Here is a 14,479-nt window from a genome sequence, read left to right as displayed (position 1 = left end):
TGCTGTGGCATGTTCATGGCCCTCCAGGAACTTTCTGAGCCCAAACCTCCAAAAGAGCCATTTTCCAAGTCCCTAAGAACCACTGGGTGTGGCCTCGTGGGAGCATATCCCCACATGTCAAGCTTCTGGACCTGAGACGTGCTTCTGGGCAAGGATCACTCCTCTTGAGAAAGCTACCCAAGGTAGAAGAGTCCAGGATAGCAGCATTGGGGGTGGGTTTCCAAGTTTTCAGAACTAGTGTTCTCTTTTCCCAGCCATGGCAAGAGAATGTCTGAGGGGTAGGAGTCTGAGGGAGAGGGGTGGAAAGTGATTCCCTCGACTTCTTTCATGCCACATCCTGCCTAGTGTATTTGTGTTTTTCCCCATTAAACTGTGGAAGTTCTTCACATGTGTCCTCATTTCTGGAATACCATCACCTGGCTCGATCCTTGGTACATAGCATTCAGCAAATGTTTGAATTAAAGCAGAGGATCATGTCATGAAAGGTTTAGGACAAGGTTCCTCATATTTGAGCTGGCGTCAGACTGCATCCCCCCTCCCAGAGCTGTTTAAGGCACAGATTGCTGGGCCCCACTCCCAGAGTTTTCTGATTCAGTCAGTCTGGGTGGGGCCTAGAATTTGCATTTCTGCTCAGCTCCGCAGAGAGAACACTTTGAGAACCACTGGTTTGGGCTGTCACAGTTGCTTAGGAGATTAATCCAGGCAGATAGAAGTCTTAAGAGGGACTTCTGCCTTGCTTCCCCAACCCAGGCTTGTTCTAGCTGCTACACTGAATTGGCCTTTGCCTTTCATTCTGATGCTGCGCAGTGTTGACTAGGTTCATGGTAGGGGTGACTTGCAGTGCCTGAGCTCCCAGTCCCACTGTAACCACATAGCAGACACTATCCCTTGGTTGTTTGAAGGAAGGCCCCACGAAAGCAGGACATTTAGGAACTAAAGCTTTGGGAAAGGGATGGCTGTTTGGACAAGGGGAAGTAGATGCTGAACCACACCATCATTTGCCCTGACTCTTTCTCTCAGACTGAGCAGGTTGGAGTATTTGCAAGGTGAAGTCCTGCCATGGTCGTGCCCTGGGCAGGACGCCTGGGAATCTCTGAAATTTAGAAAAGTGGGAGGAATCACTTCCATTGTGCTTTTACTTTGTGAAGGATTTTCTACTATTGTTTTTAAGGCAAATCCAGATCCAGGTGGGGTTACCTAGTAAACCCGGGGACTCCTGATTCCAGCCCTTTGATAGAGCATCTGTTTCGTTTTTGTTTTTTGATAGAGCATCTGTCAAACCAGCTACTAATAGCTAGAATAATGGCTGGTGTTAACTGTGTGCTTACTGCTAGCTAGGCATCATCCTAAATGCCCTCACATTGAGAGTTTGGCATTATTGTCACTACCTCATAGACAAAGTACTGAGACCTACAGAAATTACGAGACTTCCCTGAACTCAGATGGTTCAGTAAGTGGAGAACCCGGAATTGAGACTCCAGTCTTTCTGATGACACACTCCACATTCTTTGTCACTCACTGTCTGTTTTGCCCAGTGAGCCTGTAATTGTCCTTTGGGTTGTCTTCCCGCAGAGTCTGGTGAATTTTACTGAACCTGAAGCTATTCTGGGTTCCTGGAGTGGGTGTTGTGGAGGAAATAATGACCAAGTCATTGTCCCTTAGGAGGGGGCTAAGGCAGGTACCCCAGTGTCTACAGTGGAAGAAGGCAGAAGGGACAGCTAGTGGCATGTTGCTTTAAAGGAAGCCGAAGTCATCCCCATAGAGGTTTCAGAAGAGGCCTTTGGGCTCTGAAGGGGCTGGTAGAGCTTCAGCAGTGCCTGGGGGCTGGAGAGAGGCCAACGGGTGCTGAGGGAGGCCATCGTAGCATTTATAGGGTGTTTTCCCTTTTGGCTAGAATGTAGGAAATGTATGTCAGAAAGTACTAAGAAAATCTTCTTTGGTTACAAGCAACAGCTTGGCTGATTTTGGCAGGAAAGGACTTCCTTAGAAGATTGTGGGGACTCCCAGAATCAGAGAGATGACTCAACACACACGTCCCCTCCAGGGTCTCAGAGTGGGTACGGCAGGAACCAAAGGCCAGCTGACTTCAAGGTAGCGCTACCGCCGGGATAAATCTGCTGCAGCCCTGCTCTGTAATTTTGTCACCAGGGCTCGGAATGCACATCCCAGGGAGGAGATGTCTGGTTGGCCCAGCCTAGCAGGGCGGGCTGGGGGCATGGTAGGCAGTGCACCCAGACTGTATCGAAAATTTAAAGTCCCCAGAAGAAGAGGAAATGGGCACTGCAAGAGATCAGTCCAGAAAGCCACTAGACAAGGACTTGACTTGGCAGGTGGCAAACGGAGCACTTAGTTCTGACAAGTTCTTGAGCGGGCAAAGGACAGACTAGGAGCAGGATATATATAGCTGGTCATAAGGGGAGGGAGGAAACAGGAAACCGGGTAGATAGGGTCCAGGTGAGATATAGTGAAAAGCTGGAATTTGGCAGCAGACGTGGAAAAGAAGAGACTGATTCTAGAGAGATTGCCAAAGTAGCTATCATCTTGTGGAACAGACACTTGGTCGGCTGGGGTTTGACATTTCAGTGCCCGTGTGATGAGGTTGGTCCCTTTAGCTGACGTGGGGAAGTCAGGAGGAGGAAGAATTTGCAGGAGAAGGCGATGTGCCCCTGCTTTGAAGGAGCTGTGGACAGGATGCTGATGGCACATCCGGAGCCTTGGTGAGCTCATTACTCCTGACTCCACTCTGCCTAAGGTTGGGGCCTCAGCCCTGAGGACGTGGGGCCCCAAAGCCACAGGACCCCTGCATATCCTGAAAGCACCTCGACTTTGTGGCCAGCGCTGAGCCCGCCTGCATCTCTTCTCTCTCCACCCATGAGCCTTCCTTCCCCTTCTCTACTCTCCGTTCCATATCCCAGCTTACCTACACTGTGTTTTGCAAACCTGAGCCCTTAGCAACTTTAAGGGCCCAGCTCACCTCTCTGGGGACCTGGATTTTTGAGTTTTCCTCCCTTTCTGCTCAGAATGCTTGTTAACAATAAGTTCTTGCTAGCTATTAGGGCAGACATCTCTAAGTGACATTCTGGAAAGAGAGGGTCTAAATTTACTATCTGGGGAGAGCAGGCTTTTCCTCCAGTTATGCTGTGTTCCCCAGGGATGCCTGCGTGTGTCCCTAACCAGCCATTCTAGAGTACTTCTTGGTGCTGATTTATGAATCATTATCATAATTACAACATATTGTCAGTGGAGACTTCATGTTGCCATTACAGATCTCCTCTAAGGCTCTGGGGCATAGGCTGGGCTTCGGGCCACCCCAACTTGCTAGCTGAGAACTGTGGAAATTTTTTCTTACGGCAATGGGAGGGAAGGATCAGGGTCCTCTCTGGGGCTGGGGCTGGACAAGCTATTGCCACAGGGTACTTTATCCCCCCGGATTCTCCGAAAGATGGTCATCTTCCTGGAGTCAAGAAGACTATTTCCCTCAGTACCAACTATTGGCTTTCAAATACATGTGATCTTTTGCCATCTATAAATACAGTGCATAGTACTGTGGATAATAAGGTGAACCAAAGACAAGGGACATTTAGAGAAAAATGTAATTTTAGTTTTGATAACAATGATAAATTTTTATTTGTGTATAGTAATATTAAAACAAATAAACAAAAAAACCCCAGTTTTGATATTGAATGCTACAAACATCCTCAACCCAGCTTTTTCCTTTAGGGGGATGTGACTGTGCAAGTGAGGAAGCCCAGGGAGGGTAAGCGATTTCCTGGCTGCTGAGGTGGGAAGGAAGCCAGAGTCAGTCAGTCTGCAGCCCTGAGGGGCTTTGTTCTCTGTCCCATAGTCCTCTGTTTTTCATCTCTTCCTGGGTTATCATCTTTGCCCATTAGGGTCTCTCTTCTCCTTCTCTTCCTCCATAGGATCAGAGTAGGAAGCATCCCAGAGGGACCCTGAAAGTGGCTCCACTTCTGTATGGAGCTTTTCTCTTGCTCCCAGAAGAGCAGCAGGGCCTGAGAAAGAGCAGGGTGCCCCGAGCTATTGTGGCATGACATACGGACCCCAGAGAGCAGTCCTGGTCCTGCCCTGCCCTTCCTGGAATCCTTCAGCTGTCAAGTCCTAGCACCACCAGAAGGCAACAGCCTCCCAGCCTCACCAGGTCAGTAGCCTTCCTTTTTTTTTTTAAGATTCTAAAGATTTTATTTGACAGAGGGAGACATAGCAAGAGAGGGAACACAAGCAGGGGGAGTGTTAGAAGGAGAAGCAGGCTTCCAGTGGAGCAGGGAGCATGATGTGGGCCTCGACCCCAGGACTCTGGGATCATGACCTGAGCTGAAGGCAGAAGCTTAATGACTGAGCCACCCAGGCGCCCGGTCAGTAGCCTTCTGAGGAAGAAAATCAGCAAAAAGTGCAAATAGCTAATTGGTCTAGGGGGAGCTGTTCTGGTGAGGAAAAATCAAGTTATTTATTTGTATGGCTAAAGGGAATTTGGAAGGAGAGTGAAGCAGGGAGGATGGGAGGTGGTTGTAGAAGGAGGCACAAGTGAGGGGACAGGGACATGAGTTGGAGATGTCCCCTTCTCACTCCTTTCATCCCCACGGCTCCACCCCCACTCCTCCTTCCTTCTTTTTAGGCTTTCTTTGGGTTGAAAGGCACATTAGTAGAACTTTGAATCTCCCCTGACCTGTAGGTGAAGTTCCCTCCAACCTCATTCCCACCCAAGTTCAGTTAAAGACAAAATACCAGTCCTTTGATGCTGATGGTGAACTAGAACCAGAGTCAGGAGGAAATGAAAGTCTCCGTGGGCCTGTGCTGAGTCCTTCAGCTGTGCGGGTAAAGCAGCAGCCAAAGGGTATGAGGCTATATGGGCAAGGCAGGGGAAGGGAGAGAGCCCCTGAGGCCCTCCTGGTTCCTCTCTTGCTTGAGTTCTCTAGGGAGCCATGGGAGTCTAGGGCTGCCAGGCTGTGAGGGAGTTTCCAGGGGTGGCCTTTGCTCTGTTACGTTCTGTCCCAAAGGGCTTGGTGTGTCCCCAGACCCACACCTGTGTTTTCAGCCTATGGCTTCCAGGGGCCTCTGGCATCACTTAGGGAGAGACCCTAGGTACCCCAGGAGAGAATGAAGGGGGTGAGGAGAGGGATGGGGGCCCTGTGCAGGCTCTTCCAGCAGAGTGGAGTCCCCGTCTTCCTTAGACAGGAAGGTGCTGTGAAATGGGGAGTAGAGTAAACAGTTTACATCAAGAAGGTTCAGCCAAGGGCTAGAGTGGCAGCTGTTTGATGAAAGAATTTTCTCAGTGCCTGAGGAGTAATTCACGCTTGACCCTAAAGCAGCAGTGGGCAAACTTGGAAGATGAATGGGAGTTTTAATCTCTCAAGAGGCATTTCCTCTGCATAACAAGAAGATTCCTCACATCCCTTCACATCTGGGGGAGGTTTTTTTTCTTTAAGATTTATTCATTTATTGGACAGAGTGAGGGAGATCACAAGTAGGCAGATAGGTAGGCAGAGAGAGAGAGAGAGAGAAAGAGAGGAGGAAGCAGGCTCCCCGCTGAGCAGAGAGCCCGACAGTGGTGCTTGACCCCAGGTCCTTGAGATCATGACCTGAGCTGAAGGCAGAGGCTTAACCCACTGAGCCACCCAGGAGCCCCTGGGTGAGGTATTTTGAAGGGCGTCTTCCACCCGAGCCACCTATCTTAGTAATAGTAGTAGTAATAGAAATCCTACTCATCTGGGATCTTTGGGCCTACCCTCCCCTCTACGCTGTGCAGAACAGGTTGCAGCCAGTAGGCCCTGCGTTAGCAGCCTGTGAGGCCAATGTGGAGGCCTGGACTGGCTCTAGACTCCAGAGCCTCAGGGCAAGGCTCTTTGGCTTTTCTAAAAGGGAAGCAATTTATTTGGTGAGGGGGCCCTCTCACTGATTTTCACAGCCCAGGATCCAGTCCGACTGTGTGCATACAGGGCCCTTAGCTACCCACAGGGCTTTGATGCTGTGTGACCGAGGCCAAGTCCCTGCCTCTCTCTAGGCCTCAGAGTCCTGCTCCAGGAATACAGAGTTGGAAGACCTTTTCAGGGACTTGCTCTTAAGCCATCTGGTAGACCCAACAGAAAAACACTATGTCCTCAATGAGACAGTGGTGCTGTGGACCCAGGATGCCACTATGCGGCATTTATGGGAATCAATTTGACCTTTCTTCTAACCTGCTTAGATGATTAAACAGCAGCCAGCCTCCTCTGGTGTCTCTGGAGACATTGGGCTCTTGTAGCTGGGAGATCTGTCCCCCAGCCTCCCATTGGCCTCATGCTTACCTCCTCCTAATCTTTACTCTGATTCTGTACTGAGTTCTGGCAGAAAAAACCATCTGGTCTCTCATCACATTCCTCCCTTCCTACGCTGGCCACCGGTTAGGTCCCAGGGTGACTGTTTATAAGGTTCCTGTTTCTGTTCCCAGCTCCCTCCTCCTGCTTATGCCCTGGGCTCCGCTCTAGCCAGGTTTCTTTTTTCCCCAAAGCCAGGGTGGGAGATGAGATTACAGGCTGATCATAGGAAGGGGCATATCAGTGGCAGGAATCCAGGGCAAGTTTCCCAGGAGTTGAGAACACACCTGGAAGCGGGTGGGGGAGGACTTCATAGTAGAGAGAGGAGGTTGGTGAGGAAAAGGCCACACTCACCAGGATGAAGGGCCTGATCTGAAAGGGCAGGGCATGACTAGGGACCTTGGGGAGACTGATTTGGACAGAGCATAAGGTATGTTGGATGATTGCCAAAGAAAAAGGGGCAGGATGGAGGGGTCTGGCTGAGAAATGGGCCCCAACACCCACTCTGGTGCAGGAAGGCACAGGCTTTCTTGCAGGACTGTGCTGGTCACGGAAGGATTGTACATGCTGGAAGTGTGGGAGGGATTGTTAATGACTGTTTGTTCTCCACTGGCTGTGAGGCTGCCAAGGGTCAGTCTGATAAGAGAGAAGAGATAGACTCCTTGAGTTTTATACTCCCGACAGCTGCCTTCTCTCAGCCGGCCCCACAGATACTGACAGTCTATTGTGGCGCTGCTCTTAGTCTGTCTCCTCCTCTCCTTCCTGAAATACAGTCTCTGGCTTTGGCCCAGCTGGGTTTCCCCTGCCTGGCAGCGGGATCCTAGTCCCATCTGTGGTCAGATGAGGCCTGCACTGGGGGAGGGGTCAGTCCTGGCAAGACCATGCCAGTTCTGAGCCTGACCAGGGTGGGAAGCCACCCCAGGTTGGGATCAGGGCTCTGGGCTAAGCCATGACTTCCAGACCTACCTGGTCCATTTTGGTCTCAGGATTACTTGCTACTTCTCAGCCAGGTCTGGGGCCAGAAGGCATTTGGGGAGTCCTTCCTTTGTCCCAGAGCATTAGGAGGTCTGGCCATTTTGCTGGGAGGATTCAGAGACCGGGGGTGGGGGGAGGGGGTGTCTGATGGGATCTGATAGGATTTGCATTTGCAAAGATCACTTTGGCCTATCTGTTGAGAGTGCATTGGAAAGGTCTCTAGTAGGTTTCTGAGGCTTCAGTCATGAGGGGACTAATGTAGGTGAAAGATGACAGATCCTTGGATAGTGTGATAATGATAGACACAGAGAAAAGTAGAAAGATGAGAGATCTGGGTGGTAAAAATTAGGTGGACTTGATACTAGGTTGCCTGAGAGGTATTAGAGGAAAGAGGGGGCATAGATGGCCTGTCAGGTGTCAGTGTTGGAGGATAATGTCCCTTTCCCTAGGAATAGGAATACAAATAGGAATACAGAAAGAGGACCAGGTTTGGGGCTTAGAGCATGCATGAGTTTGGCTTGGGCCAGGTTGAGTTCTGAGGTACTTTTGGGTCCTCTAAGGTGTGTCATCAAGGGGTGGCACCCAGCAATGAATGGAAAAGCAAAAGACACAATACCCTCCCCTGCTGAGTCATCCCTGTGGTTGAGGGGCTCTGGCAGTGGACAGTGCTGACCCCAGGCCACCCAGGAAGACTATGCATGTCAGAGCCTCCCTCACCGTCTGCAAATATGGGCAGTGTCCCTTGCTGGAGAAGGACTTGGGTCCTGGCCAGAACTGAGCCACTGCTGGGAATCCCAGCACCACTTCTGTTTGTGTGGCCGCTGAGCTCGTTTGACCTATCAGGGATGGGATTTGGTGGACAGGTTCAGGGTAGTCATTCTATGTCAAATGGCAAGTTATACAGTAAGTGGCTTTAAAAAAATGTTTTGAAGATTTTATTTATTTATTTGAGAGAGAGACAGTGAGAGAGAGCATGAGAGGGGAGAGGGTCAGAGGGAGAAGCAGACTCCCCGAGGAGCTGGGAGCCCGATGCGGGACTCAATCCTGGGACTCCGGGATCATGACCTGAGCCGAAGGCAGTTACTCAACCAACCGAGCCACCCAGGCACCCCTAAAAATTTTTTTAATTGAAATTCAATTTAGTTAACATATTGTATTATTAGTTTCAGCAGTAGAATTTAGTGATTCATCAGTTGCCTAGAACACCCGGTGCTCATTGCCTCAAGTGCCCTCCTTAATGCCCGTCCCCCAGTTACCCCATCCCCCTTCACCCCAGCAACCTTCAATTTGTTGTGGCTTTTTATAAATTCTTTTAAATGAAATGGAAGCTGACAGTACATGTGTGCAAGATTCTATCCATTGGACTTACTCCATTACAAAAGCTAAAAATTCAGCTTGAAGAGCCCCTGGGTAAAGGGGAATCTGTTGACTCATACCTGAGTGTATGGCTGGCTACAGGCCAGGAAGATGGGGGACTCTAACCACAGCCATCGCATTCTGCCCTTCTCCGCGGTGATGCCACTCTCACTTCCCACATGGTAGTCCCCGGTGGCCTAGCAGCAGGACCCATCCCTGCACCTAGTACTGTGACAGAGTGCATTTGATGTTCTGGTTGGCCAGGCCTGGGTGACATGGCACAGAAAGGGAAATTTGAAGAGAGGTTGCCCCGCAAAAGAAAATAGGCAGCAGGCAGTGCAAGGTGTGCACTTGGACTCAGGGAGATCTTGCCGTAGTTCTGTGGCCTGACTTACATGCCAGAAACACCACTGTAGACAATTGATAAGAATTTATTACCATTTCTTAATTTACCTTGTTACAAGCTAACTGCTGAAGTGTAGAATGGAACTTAGAATCATTGAGTCATTCCATTTACAGATCAGGAGGTAAGAGTTGAGAAATTTGCCCACCGTCCTCTAATCAGAAGGTAGAAGCACTGAGAACCCAGGTCATCTGATGTGGGCAGGGTTAACACTTCCAGTGTGAAGTGGGTTTTGTTTTGTTTTTGTTTATAGGTGATATCTAGCCCTGTTAGCTGCCCATCCACAAGGACTGATTCATCCCTTGGGCTACAGGTCAGAGAACTGACAGGCAGATTCTGGCAAAGGCTCCCTTCTTCCTGGTGGCCCAGGGCCATCTGCATTGTGTATAATGTTATGCAGGGGTCTATCTGAGATGGGGGAGACACTCACTGTGGCTTCAAACTGGTCTCAGTAAACAGAAGAAGCATTGTCCCAACTCTGGTGGGCTTCTACCCCGGTGCTAGCTTTGTTTGTCCTTCCCCAAGGCTCACCCTCCTCCATATTGTTTCCTGGTGGATCCTGGGTAAGGATGTAGCTCTAAGACTGTGTGCTTTCTGGATTAGGTTGGGTTATTTCCTATTGGGGAAAATTGTGCGCCTCTGTCTTCTCCTTTGGAAGAGGAGACCCTGGGGCAGTGGTGCCAGTTTTAGGTACAGAAAGACAAATAGCACAATTTTGACTTCCTTTCACATTGCCTCCAGTTTGTGAGGGAACAGAGATTAGACCCAGCTTGGCAGAGCCAGGAATGAGGTATTGTAGAAAGAACTCTGGGCTTCAAGTCTCTGACTTAGAAAGAGGCTTCAAGTTCAAGTTCAGTCTGACACAGCCTTCTTGCCTTGGGTGGCCTCTGATCCAGGAAGGAGAGGCTGTCCCCAGGAAGGGCTTTGGGGTATTTGAAAGTGTGAATGTAGATTAACAAAATGCTGGAGGTCCTAGGAGCTTGAGGGCAATTCTCACCAAGTCCTCAGTGCTAAGGGAGTGAGATGGGGTCTTCTGAGTTTGGGACAGAATTCCTGTTTCGTTCTGACCATCTTCTCATACATCTTTCCTCCTGCCCTTCAGATAGTTGCTCACAGCCAGTCAGTTCTTCTCTCCCAAACTGTCTGCTAGCCCACACTGGCCCATGTGCTCTGTTTGCCCCTCCTGCTCATCTCCTAGAGGCCCCCTGGTCTGCGTCTTTCTGTCTGGGACCGTGTTCTAAGTGCTCACGCAGCCCGGCTCAGACCTCCGTGTTCCCTTGGCTGAGCCACAGTGTCTGCTCTTGTCCCTGCCTCTCTCTGTTCTCTGTGAGGCTGAAACTCCGTGCCGCCTCAGGCCCATAGTGCATCTTACAGTCATCGCTTATTTCATCTTGGCAGGGACTTTAAGAGGCAAGTGGGGCCGGCATTACCAAGCTCATTTTACAGATGGAGGACAGGGGCCCAGAGAATTACGATCTACCCAAAGACATAACTGTCAAACAGCAGAACCAGTTCTGGAATTGAGGTACTCTGGGTTTAGTCCAGAGTTCACTATATAAAATGTTAACTGATAGGCACGTGTTGGGGTGAAGATGCCCCAGTCTCACCAGGGAAGGCAAAAGGCTTGAAAGCAGGCCCTGGGCCCCTCCTTTCATAGCCCCCAGATCACCCCCGCATAGCCCTAGTCCCAAACAAGCACAGCCCTTAGTGACCACAAAAGACATAGTAAGCCACACAGTAGAGGCTGCTCCCTGGGGACCACTGTAATAGTCCCTGGTCTGTGTATTCCTCCCTTCCACATCCCCCCAAAGTTAACAACAGTAATGCGTGTCATGATGGATATCATCTTAGCCAGATCCAGGGGGATGAGTCATTTCTTGAGAATAGGACTGCGGAGGGCTTCTTGCTCCCACGTGCATGACTCCCCTCACCTAGGAGGGAGGGTCAGAGGCAGCGCAAGGAGAAGGCTCCCTTTGCCCCTTCTTGTAACAGCTGACATTGATATTACCACCACTTTGCAGAGGCAGTAAAGTACATTACCCGGCAACCTCGAGAATGGTCTTTATCTCAGGAGCCCTGCTTGAGTCAGTCACAGCGTATCATCAGCTCCTCTCTAAAGAGGAAGATTGCTCAGCTAAAGCAAGGGAGAAATGAAAGCAAGTGTTGGGCATGACTCAGAGCTGGGCTCTCCAGTTTACTGGTCACTTGCACTGTACCGCCTGGAGGAACACAGGGAGAAGTGGGGGGGTTCGGGTACTAAAGGCACCAGGCTGAGCATGGACTCGGAGCATCTAACTGGAACTTCCAAGGTCTCTGTTGGAAAGGTAACATCCAGTGGACACAGCCACCAAGCAAGGGGCCTGATTCTGGGCTCGTCCGTCCTTTTATTCCGCTTCTCGCTACCTCCACTCCCAGGGGGAGAGTGAAGATATCATTTCCCTTTAATCTCTTGTCCAAGCATGGCTGCAAACACCTTCTTTGGGTTTCCATTAGCGTAGCTGCCGTAGGCTGACCTTTCCAAACAACATTACTAAATATAAAGGAAGAACAAAACAAAGGTAAAGATAGAGAATAAAAGCAGCCTGGCGCATAAAGTGCAATCGACAGGTTTGTTTTCGGCGTTCTCAGAATACTCCACTGCTGGAGATCCCTGCCTCCTGGCCAGCGCCCTCCGCGTGCCCTTCTGCCAGAGCCTCTGGCCTCCTAGTGCTGACCTGTCTCCTTGTCTAAGACAAAGCCCAGAACCTGTACTACCATGATCCTCTCCAAGAAAGTTGGACAACCTCCTGATCAAGTGCCTGGCCCACCCTCCTCTCTACCCAGGGCTCACTGGCTCTGGTCCTGGGTCCCAGGGGACCAGGTTCCTACATAACTATACCTTATAGGAGTTCTGTCTTATTCTAAGTAAACCTTGTAACAGGACCCATCCCCTGACACAGTGCCCCAGCTTAGCCCACAGCTGTCATCGGAGGCCAGTGGTTCTCAACATCACATCCTGTCCAGAACTGTACAAGTGTCCCCACCTGGTTCCTTTCTCCCAGGGAGCTACAAGAATAGAAGCTGATAAGAAGTGGGCCCATTCCATGGGAGTTTGGGGGGTAGATTGAGGAAAAGATTGTCTGTGTTTAAAAACAAAACAAACAAACAAAGAAACCCCCCCCCAAGTCCTCTGGTCTTGATGAAGGAAGTAGATAAGAGCCTGGCCACAAAGCTGAGTTTCTAGCCTTCAGCACGGGTCTGTGTCCTGCTTGGCACGTGAGTGGCGCCCAGGAGCCAGGTCTCCACACTCCAGACTGCTGCCTGCCCGCATACACAATGCTCCCATTTCATACCAAATGTTCAAATGAAGACACAAAAAATCAAAAGAACCACCACCTCACAAGGAAATGTGGGGGCAGGATGGTTAGAAAAAGGGAGGCTGCCATCAGTTACAGCCTGCTGTCGCCACCCTGCTACAGTTGGAGCCCTTTAGAGAAATTTGCCCTGTGCAGAGTAGGCCTCATGCCTGCAGCCCAGACTGTTCCCTTCATGATACTGCCCAGTCCCAGAGGCCCTGGCAGACACTACCCCCCGGGGGGGCTCAGCTAGGCCATGAGGACTGAAAAGGTAAGCCACGGATCATACCAGCCCAGTGGAAGAGGGATGGCACATTACTGGGGCTGATGATAGAGAGCCCCTCTCTCACCTGGACCTTCATGCATACTACTCGCCCTCGCCAAGTGAGTGTGCTGCTCCCGACTTCAGCCCCTGGGCTGGGAGAAAGGAGAATTCTGGAACCAGAGCTGGTACGCTCTGAGACAGTGTCACTTCTGGACCCACATGTCCCAAAAGCTCCATCAGCATTCTTTTTTTTTTTTTTTAAGATTTTATTTATTTATTTGACAGAGATCACAAGTAGGCAGAGAGGCAGGCAGAGAGAGAGAGAGGAGGAAGCAGGCTCCCCGCCACGCAGAGAGCCCGATGTGGGGCTCGATCCCAGGACTGTGGGATCATGACCTGAGCCAAAGGCAGAGGCTTAACCCACTGAGCCACCCACGCGCCCCTCTGTCAGCATTCTTAAGGTCATAGCTTGTTCTCTGCATTGGAGCTTTAGGCTAAGCCTGTCCCATTATGCCACCCAGGAAGAACTGGTGTCTTCTGTCTGCTTTCCCAAGGGCCTGGAATCCTGTTGGCTTGAGCGTATGCAAGGACTGCACAGAGCTGTCCTGCAGCCTTTCTTGCCAGTGAAGCGGGCGGTCACCCTGCCTCCTAGACCTCTTCCTTATGGATTCACGGTACTGGCAGCTGGGTTAGGACCTTTTCTCTGGCATTCCGTCCCCTATCCTCTCACAGAGGATGTGGGCATAGATCCTAAAGTTTAAAGTCCTATAACTCAGCCTGGGCTAAGGCCTAGCTGGAATTTTGAGTGACTGTGGCCTTGAAAGCTTCTAGAAGAATAGCTTCTCTCCTCCCTAGATGTGCATTGGCAAGACTTGAAGGTGCCGTAGCGCATCCCTTCTTCATCATCCCCATGCTGGGGTCTAGTTAGGCATCAGCCTTCTTGCAGGTGGCCAGCCGTCATGTGCGTACAAGTGGAGGGGAGGGAGAACTCCGTCCAGAGACCCCTGCCGTGGTCCAGGCTTGGAAAGGGGCAAGAAAGAACAATGGCAGAAAACAGAAGCACCAGTCCTGTTCCTTTTCCCAAAGTGAGGGCAGAAGTGTCCAGAAAATGTGTCAGAAATTCTGGTTTTGCTCTCCAAGGGCTGGGAGAAAGAGTGCTGGTTGGAACTGAGGGAAGGAAGGCCCTGTTCCTCGCCACCATTTTGTATGACTCACATTCCTTTAGGAGGGCATTTGCCCTTTGCCCCCAGCCCCTGGAGCTTCCTTCTCAGTTTGCTAGTTCCTGCCTAGAATTGTTCCAGAAAGCTGTTTGGGTATGGCGGGTCATATTTTCACTGGCTGATTCCCTGCCACGTGGGTGCCAAAGAGGGTTGAAAATTACCTGGGAAAACCACTTCTACTCTTCCCTTTCACTCCTCTTGGTGAGGGGGAGCAGTGCAAGAAGGCTGTCTTCTAAACCTGCCCTAGACCTCCTCCCCTCCGCACAGGGTAGAGGGAATATGTGTGTTTGCAGGGAGTCTGTTAAGGAGGATTGGATTAATCCGTGTTTCCTAGAAGAGCAAGGAGGGCTCCCTTTGGTAAGAGTGAGTTTGATGCAGACCATGGTCCTTTTCACTAAGGCGGCCTGTAAGGTGAGACTTGACTCATCTCTTCCGTCTCCGAGCCTTCGTCTCTGTCCTCCACCAGTACTCTGGCTGGTGGGTACTGCTCTCATATGTGCCCCCCCCCACCAATCCATGTGTCTCCATGGATAGGTCATGGAAACACATCACTAGATCACACCTCTTTAGGGGGCAGGGTCTACAGTCGCGACTTGGAATGCTGGTCCCTGAGGTCA

General features: G+C 50.6%; 1 protein-coding gene across 2 annotated transcripts in view; it reads left to right on the top strand.

Annotated features, from left to right (window-relative positions):
* Positions 1-14,479, top strand: part of ST3GAL2 (ST3 beta-galactoside alpha-2,3-sialyltransferase 2) — a 48,862-nt gene that overhangs the window by 1,954 nt on the left and 32,429 nt on the right. Inside the window, exon 2 of one of the 2 annotated variants that reach the window (XM_044255751.1) lies at positions 3,921-4,156. The exons of the other annotated variant lie outside the window; for it this stretch is intronic. The gene's annotated coding sequence lies outside the window, so the exon portion shown is untranslated. The remainder of the gene's footprint in view (positions 1-3,920; positions 4,157-14,479) is intronic. 2 annotated transcript variants of the gene reach the window in all.

Source organism: Neovison vison, chromosome 7, assembly GCF_020171115.1.
Source record: "Neovison vison isolate M4711 chromosome 7, ASM_NN_V1, whole genome shotgun sequence".
NCBI classification, from domain to species: Eukaryota; Metazoa; Chordata; class Mammalia; order Carnivora; family Mustelidae; genus Neogale; species Neogale vison.
This window is presented reverse-complemented; position numbering and strand designations above follow the sequence as displayed.